Source organism: Sorex araneus, chromosome 4 (assembly GCF_027595985.1).
Source record: "Sorex araneus isolate mSorAra2 chromosome 4, mSorAra2.pri, whole genome shotgun sequence".
NCBI classification, from domain to species: Eukaryota; Metazoa; Chordata; class Mammalia; order Eulipotyphla; family Soricidae; genus Sorex; species Sorex araneus.
The window spans coordinates 183,526,778-183,539,740 of NC_073305.1; positions in this window are offsets into that span (position 1 = coordinate 183,526,778).

Here is a 12,963-nt window from a genome sequence, read left to right on the forward strand (position 1 = left end):
GTGTAGCCTCACTCCAGATGAAAAACTCCACTATTTACTGCTCATGCAAGATATATGACTGTCAACAAGAAACTAATGAGGCCAATGAAAAGGCATGACAAAAATACCACACTCAAAGAAAAGCAACGAAGACTCTGCTCTGACACAGATGTTGAGAGTATCTAACAGGAAATTTTAAGATAACTGTAATTAATATGTTAAAGACTTTAATGGAGAAACTGTAGGAAACAGAAAAGATCAGATGGACAATTTCCTCACAGAGACTGAGATTTTAAAACAGCATTAAATACAAATGCCAGAATTTTCTTTAAGTAACAGAGGAAAATTTTTTCAAAGTTCTGATCAGTAGCTTTGGTCTAGCTGAGAAATAAATCAAAGATGCTAGGTCAATAGAAATTGCCCAGTCTGAAATACAAAGAAAAATTAGTGTATGCACATACACACCCTTCAAACCACATATTTAAAATTAAAATAAAGACAATAAGAAAATCTAAATGTCAGCTAGAGAAATAGGACAGATCACATACAATTGAATCAAATAAGAATTAATTGTCTTCTTATCAGAATTTATGCCAGCTAAAATATAATGGAGCAATATCTTTCAAGCAATGAAAGGATAAAAGAACTATTAGCCAGAAATCTCTATACAACACAATTTTAAATGAAGAAGAAATAAAGACTTTCTCAGTCAAATACTTAGGGAATTTGTGGCCAGCAGATATGCTCTATAACAAATGTTAAGTGAAGTTATTTAGACAGAAGCACTATAATACAAGACAGAGATATAGATCTACACCCCCCAAAACTAGAAAAAGGATAAGTGAATGGATAATAGTGTTTTTGTCTTTAGTTACTTAAAAAAAATAAGTGACTGTCTAAAGAGAAAATGTTATCCATGCATTGTCTTTATGACATATAAGGGAAAAACAGATAACAAAAATAACTAAAGATAGAGCAGAGATCTGGAGATAGAGAGTTTGACTTCTAACTACACATGAAAAGGTATAATGTTATTCAGATGCAAACTCACATTAACTAGATACACAGGCTCTGTATTTCCCTCCCCACAGCAGTCACAAAAATAAGTTTAATGCCTATAAATCATGTTAATAGAAAAAACAGTGGCATATTTTAAATGTTCACTAAACATAAAAGAAATAAAAAAGGATGTAACAAATATAAAATATAAATATAGTATAAAATATCACTTCTTGTATCACTTGATCTTCGATTTGCTCAAGCGGGTACCAGTAACGTCTCCATTCATCTCTGTTGTGTACTAGTGTAGCCCAATGGTATCTGCTAGCTCCAGGAACAGGAAGAGCCTTAAGCCATTTGTTTATGGTTTTGACAAAGAAGTCTGACCATCTCATAGGTAGGCAGCCACGCGGTCTTTTGACGTCCGGTGGAATCCAGTCGGTAACAGCTCTAGTCCAGCGGTCATCTCCAAATCGTATTACATGTCCGGCCCATCTGATTTTCGATGCCTTGGCAAACGAGACAGCGGCCCTGACTCTTGATCATCGACGGAGGTTGGAACTCCGGATTCCTTCTCTCACTTGAGTGAAATGTAACATTCCAAGCAGAGCTCTTTCAGTTCCTCTTTGAGATACCCAAATAGCATTCTCCTCCTGTTTTCGTAGGGCCCAGGTCTCTGAGGCATACGTTAGTGCAGAAAGAACAGTGGAGTCGAAAAAATGTGCCCAGAGCCAGAGGTTAATATAAAATATAAATATAAAATATAAATATAAAAAGGATATAACAAATACTGATGGAACACATAGAAAATAACTAAGATTATCTGTTTTTTCATTTGTTTTGGGGTTTGGGACTATACCAGATGATGCTCAGGTGCTATTTTGCTCAAGAATTAATCCCAGCGGTGTTGCATCTCAATTAAGGTGTTCAGGGCTCCAAAACTGTGGTGCCAGGGCTCAAACCAGGACCTCCCACATGGAAAGCATTTGCTAACCCTTTGAGCTCATTTCCCAAGTCCAAGATAATCAACTTTAAATTCAACCACGTCTGTGATGGCATTAAATATGATAGTCTAGTCACATCAATCAAAGGACAAGATGGACAAATTCATTTTGTTTCCAAAAAGTAATCACGTGATCTAATAATTGGCCGCTACAAGAAACCTCCTTTAACTGTAAAGACAAATATAGATTTAAAAGATAAGAATGAAAAAGATAGGTATCCAGGGAGAGTTGGGAAAGTTGTGTCAGTACTAGAAGGTAGACCTCAGAGCAATGAACGTTGCTGGGGTTGAAGATGAGCATTACGGGGTTAGGGGAAGAGCTCAAAGGACTGGATCACGTGACTGGCACTCTCAGGGCCTCGGGTTCAAATCCAGACACCGCTTTGCTCCTAACCAGCTCTGGTGCTGCCCTGGTAGATCTCTGAGCCACTGAGAAGCTCCTGCCCTGTCCCCAAAGAAGGCGAACATTGTCAGGGGCCAGAAAAATAGTACTGGCGTAGGATGTTTGCTTTGCACACAGCAGACCCAGGTTCATGTTCAATCCCCGGCATCCCATACGGTCCCCCAGGCCCTGCCAAGTGTGATCCCTGAGATCAGAGCCAGGAGTAAATCCTGAGAAGTGCCTGATGTAGCCTAAAATAAACACACACAAAAAGGTGAACGTTGTCTAACTATTTATGTTATAGAAACTATCCACAGTATGTAACTGTAATATAACAACAAGGGGGCCCCTTCTCCAAGAAGAAATAAACAACCCTAAGTGTGTATGTACCTAACAACAGTTTCAAATCATAGGAAGCCAAAACTGATAAAACTGAAAGAAAAAACAAACAAATTCACAATTATAGCTGGAGATTTCAATATTTTTCCTACAGCATTCAACAGAATGAGCAGAGAATCAGTAAGAATACAGAAAACCTAAACAACACTATCAATCAAATTGACCTAATTGATATTTATAGAAAGCTCTGCCCAAAAGCAGAAAACACGTTGCTTAAAAGCACATCCGCATTCATCAGGAAAGGCCATATTTAGGCCATTAAACAAACCTAAACAAATTTTAAAAGACAGAAATCATATAAAGTATGTTCTCAGACTATAATGGAACTAAACTAAAAATCAATAATAGAATTATATCTGTAATATTCCCAAATCTCCAGAAATAAATTGTATACTTCAAAATTATCTGTGAACCAGAGGAAATGTTAAGGAAGTGTAGACAAGATTTTACAATCAAAATTAAAACAGCACATCAAAGTTTGTGAGATGTAACTAAACTCACATGTAAGAAGGCCTTGTAGTACATGTTTATATTAAGAAAAAAGAAAGGCCTCAAATCAGTAACCTTAAGTTTATGCCTCATCCAACAAGAAAAGAACAAATTAAACCCAACACAAATTGAAAGAAATAACTGAGAAAGAAAACCAATGAAACTGGAAACAGAAAAACGAAAGCATAATAAATATTTTCAGAAAAGTAGAATTTGACCAAATTTATCACCATCAGAACTGCTCTAAAGGAAATTACTAAAATAAGATTTTTAGGTAAAAAACTGTTCTTTCCCAAAGGGAACACAGAGATACAATATATTTTTTTCCTGAGGCTGCTGTAATAAGTGATTACAAATTTATAGTTCCTTAAAACAACTTAAATATCCTATTACATTTTTAAACATTAAAATGGGCCTCCTGGTTTTAAAATCATGTCAAGCAAAATTGCCTGCCCTTGGGGGACCCCGAAGAGAATTCAGAGGACATCAGGTCCCTGGTGCTCTGAACCTCTTCAGGGAATAGTCATTCCCTGCATCATGGCCCAGTCTCCATCTTTAAAGCACCCAGTGTTGGGTGAGTATCTCTTACACCAGCATGTCTCTAGGGTCCCTCTTCCACATATAAGGACTCTGGTGATTACATTGGTCCCATCCCAAGCACCTAAGGAGAACCTACAAAAAGTCAATTGAGCAATGCAAGAGATACCTCCACACATTGCAACACATGCTTTGCATGTAGCAGACCCAAGCTCCATCCCCAACACCACATAGTCTACTGAGCATCTCCAGGAATGACCCTGAGCACTGAACTCAAAGTAAGCCCTGAGCACCACCAGGTATGACCCAAAAGTCAAAATCAAAAATAAAAATATTGAACTGGGGAACAGAGAGGTAGTACAGAAGGTAACCTTCTGGCCAACCGATTCAATTCCTCAGTACTGTAGACGATCCCCCAAGAGTAGCAAAAAGTGATGTCTGAGCACAGAGACAGGAGAGAGCCTTGAGCACCACTGACTGTGGCCTGACCCCCCTCCAAGAAATAATGACTTTTTTTTCTAATTTTATTAAGGCACCCTGATTCCCATATAGTTGATTTTCAGATAGATGATATTCCAATGTCAAACTGACCACAAGTTGCAACTTCCCTCTACAATGTCCCCAGGTACCCTCCCGGGTCCCAGACTTCCTCCTTTTTTTAGGAGGAAAGGCACATTTTTAAGTTTGCTAGAAGTTTGTAAGACATGATTACAGCATTGCCGGCCCTCTGATAGGTATACCACACCTCTGCATCACCGGTGTGCCCAAGACTCATAGCCCCTGGCCCCGTTACCACCTATCTGCCTCTTCTTACTTTCTATCTCTATTTCTTTCCTTCACTGTTCATCTCATTTCTGTAAAAAGCCCCAAAGATAATAGGTATCCCCCTTTTTTACCCCGTTCATTTCCTCTTCCTATTATTCTATCACAGATAAGTAAGATACTCTGGTATTTGTCCTTCTTACTTCACTTAACATGAGATCCTCCAGTTTTATTCAACTTGAAACAAACTGCATGATTTTATCATTCCTTTCACTTGAATAGTATTCTATCACATATATATTCCTATCTTCATTATCCACTCATACATCTTTGGACACTTAGGTTAACTCCATACCATAGCTATTGTGCTAAGTGTTGCAATGAATAATACTGGGAAAAAATGTCCTTTTCTGTGAATGGTTTTCTGTCCAGATACCAAGAATTACTGGTTCGTATAGCCACTCTATTCTTAGTTTTTTGAGAACCCTCCATACTGTTTCCTGGTTCAATTCTCAGGCAACAGTTCCACCAGCAGTGAATGAGAGTTTCTTGATGAACACACCCCCACCAACACCGACTCTTCCTAGTTTTTTTTTTAATATGCACCATTCTCACTCTCTGAAGTGATATCTCATTGTCACCTTCATTTGGATTCTCCTGATAATAAGTGATGATGAGATTTTTTCCATGTGTGTATTTGCCATCATCCGTCTTCTTCAGAAAAGTGTCTTTCATTTCATCTCCCATGTTAGATAGAGGGATATATTTTGTTGATCTCTGTGAGTACTTTATCTTGGATAGTAACCCTTCATCTGATGTGTTGAATGAAAAGATTTTCTCCTGCTCACTTGGGTGTCTTATTCTTAATCACTGTTTCTTTAGCCATGCGGAATTATTTTTTAATTTGATATAGTATCATTTGTTTATTTTTATTTCTGTTTTCTCTGTCAAAAGAATTGTTTGATTGGAAATACATTTGATATCCAGACCTTGGGCATTTCTGCCTATACTTTTGCTCAATGTAGTTTATGGATTCTGATCTGATCTCAAGGTCTTTAAAACACTTTGAGTTGACTTCTTTGTAAAATGTGATGTATGAATTCATTTTTAAATGTGATTATCCAATTTTCCCAACACTTTTTGTTGAAGAGGGTATCTTTATTCCACTTTATGTACCCAGCTCCTTTGTCAAAAATTAGTTGGCCAGAGATCTGGACATTTCTCCTTGGACACTGGATTCTATTCCATTGGTCAGAGAGTTTATCCTTACCCCAGTACCAGGCTGTTTTGATAATTATGGCTTTATAGTTTAGTTTCAAGTAATGAGTTACCTTCCAATTTCTTATTTTTCAGGATGTATTTGGCTATTCAAGGTGTTTTATGATTTCATACAAGCTTTTTGTTGACATCCCAAGTCCTTGAAAAATGCCATCAGAATTTGGACAGATACTGTAAGAAATATATAAAATTTGGGTATGATAGTCATTTTGGCAATATTTATTCCTCCCATTTATGAACATGAAACATTTTTCCATTTCCTAAGGTCTTCTATCTCTTTCTTAAGTTATTCATAGTTTTAATGACATAGATCTCACACCTCTTTTGTTACATTGATTCTATGTACTTGATGTTTTTGGACACTAAGAATGGAGTATACATTTTGAACTCTTTTCCTTCTTGTTCACTACTTGTATATTGGGATGCAACAGATTTTTGTGTGTTGACTTGTCAGCCAGATATTAACATGATATCTCCAAATGTATCATCTCTTCTTCTTTCCCTTTTATTGCTTTTTATTTATTTTTATTTGGATTCCTTTAATTACTTTGCCTTACCTGATCACTATTGCTAGGACTTCTAATGATATATTGAATACAAGTTGAGACAGTGGGCATCTTTGTCTTATGATCTCAGAGGGAATGCTTTCAGTTCTTCACCACTGAGAATGGAGAATGGTTAACTTACTATGGGTTTTTTATAGATGGTCATACTATCCTGAGGAAGATTCCTTCTATCCCTATTTTGCTGACAGATTTTATCATTAATGGAAGTTGAATCTTGTCAAAAACTTTTCTCTGCATTGATTGATATAATCATGGGTTTTTCTCACTCCTTATATTGGTGCACTGTACTGTGTTAATTGATTTGCATATGCTGAACCATTTATATCCCTTGACTGAATCTCACTTGATCATGGTATATGACTTCTTTGATATGCTGGATATGTTAATATATTGAAGTTAGCCAAGTTTTATTGAGAATTTTTATATTCACATCCTTCAGGGAAATTTGCCTGGATTTTTCCTTTCCATGGTATTTCTGTTTTAGCAAAGAGTGTAATGTTGGTTTCATATGAGTTATTAGGACAGATTACTCTTTCTTCAATATTTTGGAAGAGCTTGTAGTTGAGATATTTTCTTCCCTCTCGTTGCTTTAACCAGTCTGTCTCTCTCTTTGGTTCTTTCCATGTTAATTACAACATGTCTTGGATTTTCCATTAGAGTTTGCCGTGTTCACTACTGAGGGCTTCTCAAATCTGTGCAGAAACTCTGTCTAGAGGCTTGGAAGTTCTGAACTTTTATCTCTTCCAACAGTCATTCTTTTCCTTTCTCTTTTTCCTTTCCTTCTAGTATTTCTAAAATGTGAAATTATTCCTCTAGCTGTTATCCATTAAGTATCTTCCATTCTTTTACTTCTTTTCCTTTGTCACTTCATTATTGTTGACAGCTTGTGTTTTGGCCTCAAGTTCACTATAAAATTCTCTTCATTCAGAATTCTGTTGCTGTCGTTTGCTATTGTATTCTTTACCTCCTCTGTTCCTTTTATGTGTATGGTTTCCTTCATTCTTTGCATCAATTATTCTTTGAGTTGATTGCATTTCTCTTCCAGTGATTACTTAATTTCCATTGCCACTGCATAGTGTTAATTTGAGGTCCTCCTTATGATGGCTCAAGAATTTTAAGGAACTTGAAGCTTGCCTGGACTTCCTATCTGTCAGTGCAGATAAATTCCTTTGTTTTCCCATTGTTCTTAGAGTTCCGTGGAGGCTGACAGTGTAGCTTTAAATTTCTGGTTATCTGAGTACTGCCCCCATTCATTCTTTTACACTAACAGACGACTGCATGTGTCTCTGATTTTCTATTTCCATTCCCATGTACTGGTATTTCAGTGGGGAGGGCAGACATAGGTTTCATTCTTCCCTTTCAGTTTTTAAAGGGATATGCTAGCACAGAATTAAGACCCTGTAGTTTCCCACCTGCACTTAGAGTGCATGAGGTGGATAGAGAAGTTTTTATTTTTAAAAATGAAGTCAACTGAATCATAAAAATTCGGCATGAGTACTTATGCCTCTTGGTTTAGCCTGATATGGTCACAGTTTCCAGCGCTTAGGATGTGAGCATCTTTGTAGGGAGGGGACATAATTTTGTCTACCCCATACAGGTGAAAAAGAACGGTAAGGGAGTGACTTTCTGGTAAGTCTAAAACGTGGACCATTGAAACAATAATGAAAAATTTTTTTCTTCATAATGTTGACCCAGAGTGGAGCAATAGCACAGTGGGTAGGGTGTTTGCCTTGCACGCGGCTGACCCGGGTTCGATTTCTCTGTCCCTCTCAGAGAGCCCGGCAAGCTACTGAGAGTATCCCGCCTGCACGGCAGAGCCTGGCAAACTACCAGAGATATATTTGATATACCAAAAACAATAACAACAAGTCTCACAATGGGGATGTTACTGGTGCCCACTCGAGCAAATTGACGAACAACAGAACAGTGCTACAGTGCTAATGTTGACCCATTTGACTGTTAGGTCCCCAGAACCCCTTCAGGAGTGATCCCAAAACACAGAGCCAGGAGTTCGCTCTGAGCATGGCCAGGTGTGGTCCAAACACTGAAATAAATAAAATAAAATACATGAAAAGAATGGAATTAAGGTAATTTTGGAGGTAAATAAAGTTAAAGTTCAGATTTGTGCCTTTTCCAACAAAAGCCACATGGACAATTTTATGTTAGGTATTAATAAAGATTAATACGGGTTTTAATAAAGGTTTTACTACTATAATCTCTAGGTCCTTGAGCTTCTAGTTAAAAATGTATAACTTCATGGCTAATAAGGAACATGGAATAATCCTAAAATATCTAATTAATCAAAAAATGGTTAAGAACAGAGATGAAAAGGAAAATAGAACAAATGTGACAAATAGAAAACAAATTGTAAGATGATAGATTTAGGTTTGAAGAATGCCATTTGAGAAATTTATGGTGCAGAAAATTTACATTAATGACCTACAATTACGGGCCTTCTGATCAGCAGGACAGTGGTCGCCTGTGCACCCCTCTCAGACAGCCCCTTGGGGCCACACCCCAATCAGGGGGAGATTCCCTCATGCATGATGCACCTGGCAGTCTCCTGAGCCTGACCGACCTAATTCTCTCAGTGAAGAGACCACATACATATACATACCTACACAAGCACACACGTGCACATGCATGCACACACATACATACCTACACAAGCACACATGTGCACACGCGTGCACGCACATACATACCTACACAAGCACACACGTGCACATGCATGCACTCACATACATACCTACACAAGCACACATGTGCACACGCGTGCGCGCACATACATACCTACACAAGCACACACGTGCACATGCATGCACGCACACACAAGCACGCACACATGTACATCCATCACACACATATGCACACCTTTCTGGGACTATTTTCTCCTGCTGGGAAGCTGTTCTGCAGGTGTACACTGTTCCCCTTACAATGACAGAAGAGCCAATGCCCACCTGGGCCTGCATTTGAGGCTGGGGAGGGGACGAGGGGGGCTGCAGTGGCCACAGCCACACTCTCCACAGCACAAAGCAGCAGTCACCTGAGGGGTGTCACCGTTCCCGACACACACAGACTCACTTGCACCCGTAGCTCCCCACACATGTGGCGCTTGTGCACATTAACCACAATTCCTCTCGAGGGGGTTCACACTGAGCGGCCCACTCCAGGCTCCCTGGAACAAGAAAGGCGAGCGGAAATTAAACATGGGGCTTAGGGGGCAAAATGGGACCCTCAGGAGGAGAGAGTATAGGAGCTCACTGGCTTGTTAACAATGAGGACCCTCCCGCCTCCCTTCCACACTTTTCTCATCAAATCTTTTGCCCCAGCAACCAAAGGAAAAGAGAGGCAACAGGGCAACCGTTTCAAAGCCAGGGCTGGGTGTTTCAGGAGGAACACTGACACCCCGGCTGGCTTGATGTCAGCCCCAGCCAAACTCAGGCCGCTCCTAAAACTCCCACCTCGCCAGTCTTCCAGATGCAGGCGGGCGGGCAAACAGCGGGGCCGTCAGGGTTGGGAGTGGCAGAGGAATCTTAGGCGATTTGCATTTTTAGAGCACAAGGAGCTGTTTTCTGCGCGTTTCAGAGGTTTCACGCACTCCTCACTTCTGGACTGACTTGTTCCTTGTGCGGGGGCCATCCAGAGGCACTCAGGAATGGCTCCCAGTGGTACCATAAGAAGCACATAGTTCTGGGGTGGGTCCCAGACCGCCTGCAGGCAGAGCAAATACTTCCACCCTTTGCGGGGGTGGGGGTGTCTCCCTGGCACTTCAAAATCTCCCTTTAGCGGGAGCCTTTGAATCAGCCTTCATCTCCTTCACTGTTCTCCACATCTTCTGGGTTTTTGTTGTTGTTGTTGTTGTTGTTGTTTTTGCTTTTTCAGGTCACACCTAGCGATGCACAGGGGTTCCTCCTGGCTCATGCACTCAGGAATTACTCCTGGCAGTGCTCGGGGGACAATATGGGATGCTGGGAATCGAACCCAGGTCAGCCGTGTGCAAGGCAACACCCTAACCGCTGTGCTATTGCTCCAACCCCACTCTGCATCTTCTTGCAGAGGAACTTCACAAACACAGACACCTTCGCTGCCACAGAGGAAAGGAGAAGCAAACCTCTCAGTACCTGCCCCTTCCTTTTCACTCCTCTCCCGCCACCCAACCAGCTGCAATAAACACACTTGGGGCTGCAAGCGCAAAGATGAGTAGGACCTGGCCTCCAGCCTCCACGGCCCTTGGCTCGGGAGTGAGTCCCGGCGGGTCGACTCTGTGAAGGCCACGAAAGCCTGGTAGCAAGGGCCACGGCATGCAGAGACTGTGGAGAAGACCTGGCATGCCAGCCCATGGCTGGTCCTGGTGGAGCCCGTCAGCCAGCCCTGGTTGGAGAACCTTGTTCCTGTAGGAACCCCAGTAGCCATGCTACGCTCACATTAGAGTCTGTTTCACAAAGCAACTGGAACTCTCACACGCTGCTGCAGGAATGCAAAATAGCTTGTCCAACAGAATAAACTGCTTTGGCAATTTTTTTAAAAAAAAAACAGAATTGTTTTTGATTAATCACCGGCTTGCAATGCAATGTAATTTTCTAGAAGTCAGCTTCATACTTCAATAAGCGTATAGGCCTAGTTGAAGAATCCGATCCGGCGGGCGCTGCAACACCAGAGAATGTTCCGGGCCCCAAACCGAGCCGATATCACCGGGGTGCCCCAGATGGAGCAGGAGCAGTCTCCCCACCCTCTCCAGATGGAATCCAGCAACCATGAGCTTCTACAAGCATGGTTCCATATGTGGGGACCAGGACTATTTCTCCGAACCACACGGCCACACGACCTTTCCTGATATGCAAAGTGAACAATGGAAAATAGATGATCTAGCAATTGCTCCTAAAGGCAGGCTTTCATGGTGGTAGGGATGTCCAAGCAAAATATAATGCCCAAAACTATAGAGAGTATCTGAACAATTGTCTGCCGTAGAGGCAGGGTAAGGACTGAAATGGAAAAGGAGGGGATAATGGGGATATTGGTGGTGGAAAGTTTGCACTGGTGGGGGTATGGGATTGTTGTATTGTTGAATATCAAACATGCGGCTTTTGGCAGAAATGTATCTGGAATACGCATTAGGTTTCCGACGCTGGACCACCCCAGGTGGGAATGGGTTTCGTGCCTTGGCCTGTTTCCCCTGGCAGCTCGGTCACTGCTGCCATCTTCCAGAGGCCTAGGGACAGTCAGGGAGGGGCCCACAGTGACGAGGAACTCGGGGCCTTATGGGATGAGGGCAGAGCAGGCCCTTTCTCCCCACCCCTACAAGACCCAGAGTTGCCTCCCACGAACGAGCCCTCTGGTTCCTGATCGAGCTGCTTATCGGCCATGATCCCAGAGACTCAGAAACAAAGCTCGGAACACAGTGTTTTTTGGCAGAAATCCCTCTAGATTTAATTATTAAAACTTCACCACCATATGCAATTCATAATCAGCAATAGAAAACAAATTGTTCTAATGTTGCCTTTTCAGCAGATCTGAGTGTTGGGGTAAAATCCCAAATAATAATGGTGGGTTTGTCGAAATGTTGAATGTAATCAAAGTAAAGAGAGAGTAACGTGGAAATCGTATGCCACACAGGTAAGGGGAGGGTGTGGGATGGGGGCAGTACTGGGGTTTTGGGTGGTGGAAAATGTGCACTGGTGAAGGGTTGGGTGTTTCGTCATTGTATGACTGAGACTTAAACTGAAAACTTTGTAACTGCTCTCATGTATTTCAATAAAAATTTTTTTTAAAAAAAGAAGAGTATAGACCTCACCCCACTCACCCACATTCTAGAGTCATTAACAAGAACAAACTCTCCACTCCTACCTATTCCTTCCACCCTCTTACCCCCGTGCTGTCTGGGAAACACCATATTTTTGTTAGGTTGTATTAGTCGGTTAGAACAGTTGTTTACATTCCACACACATAAGTAAAACCAATTGTCTTTCACACTCTTACTTCACTTACAATGACCAACCCATTTTGTCACAAAAGGCTTTTTAATAAGAAAGTCTTGGCTTTTTAATAACAAAGTCTTATTCCACTGAGTCTATTCCACTGAGTCTAGCCACATGGTTTCTGTACCCACCCTCTCTCAGTGGGCATCAAGGTTAGTTCTGTGTATAGGCTGGTATGGATGAGACTCCTGTGAGCATAGGAGTGGAGAGTTTTTAGCTTTTTGGTCACACCCAGCGATGCACAGGGGTCACTCCTGGATCATGCACTCAAGAATTACTCCTGGCGATGCTCTGGGTATACCATATGGAATGCTGGGAATCAAACCCGGGTTGGCCGAGTGTAAGGCAAACGCCCTACACTCTGTGCTATTGCTCCAGCCCCTGGAGATATATATATATATTTTTTGCCTTTTTGGGTCACATCTGGTGATGCACAGGAGTCACTCCTGGCTCTGCACTCAGGAATTACTCCTGGCGGTGCTCAGGGGACCATATGGGATGCTGGGGATCAAACCTGGGTTGGCCGCGTGCAAGGCAAACTCCCTACCCGCTGTGCTATCTCTCCAGCTCCTGGAGATATTTTTAAGTCAG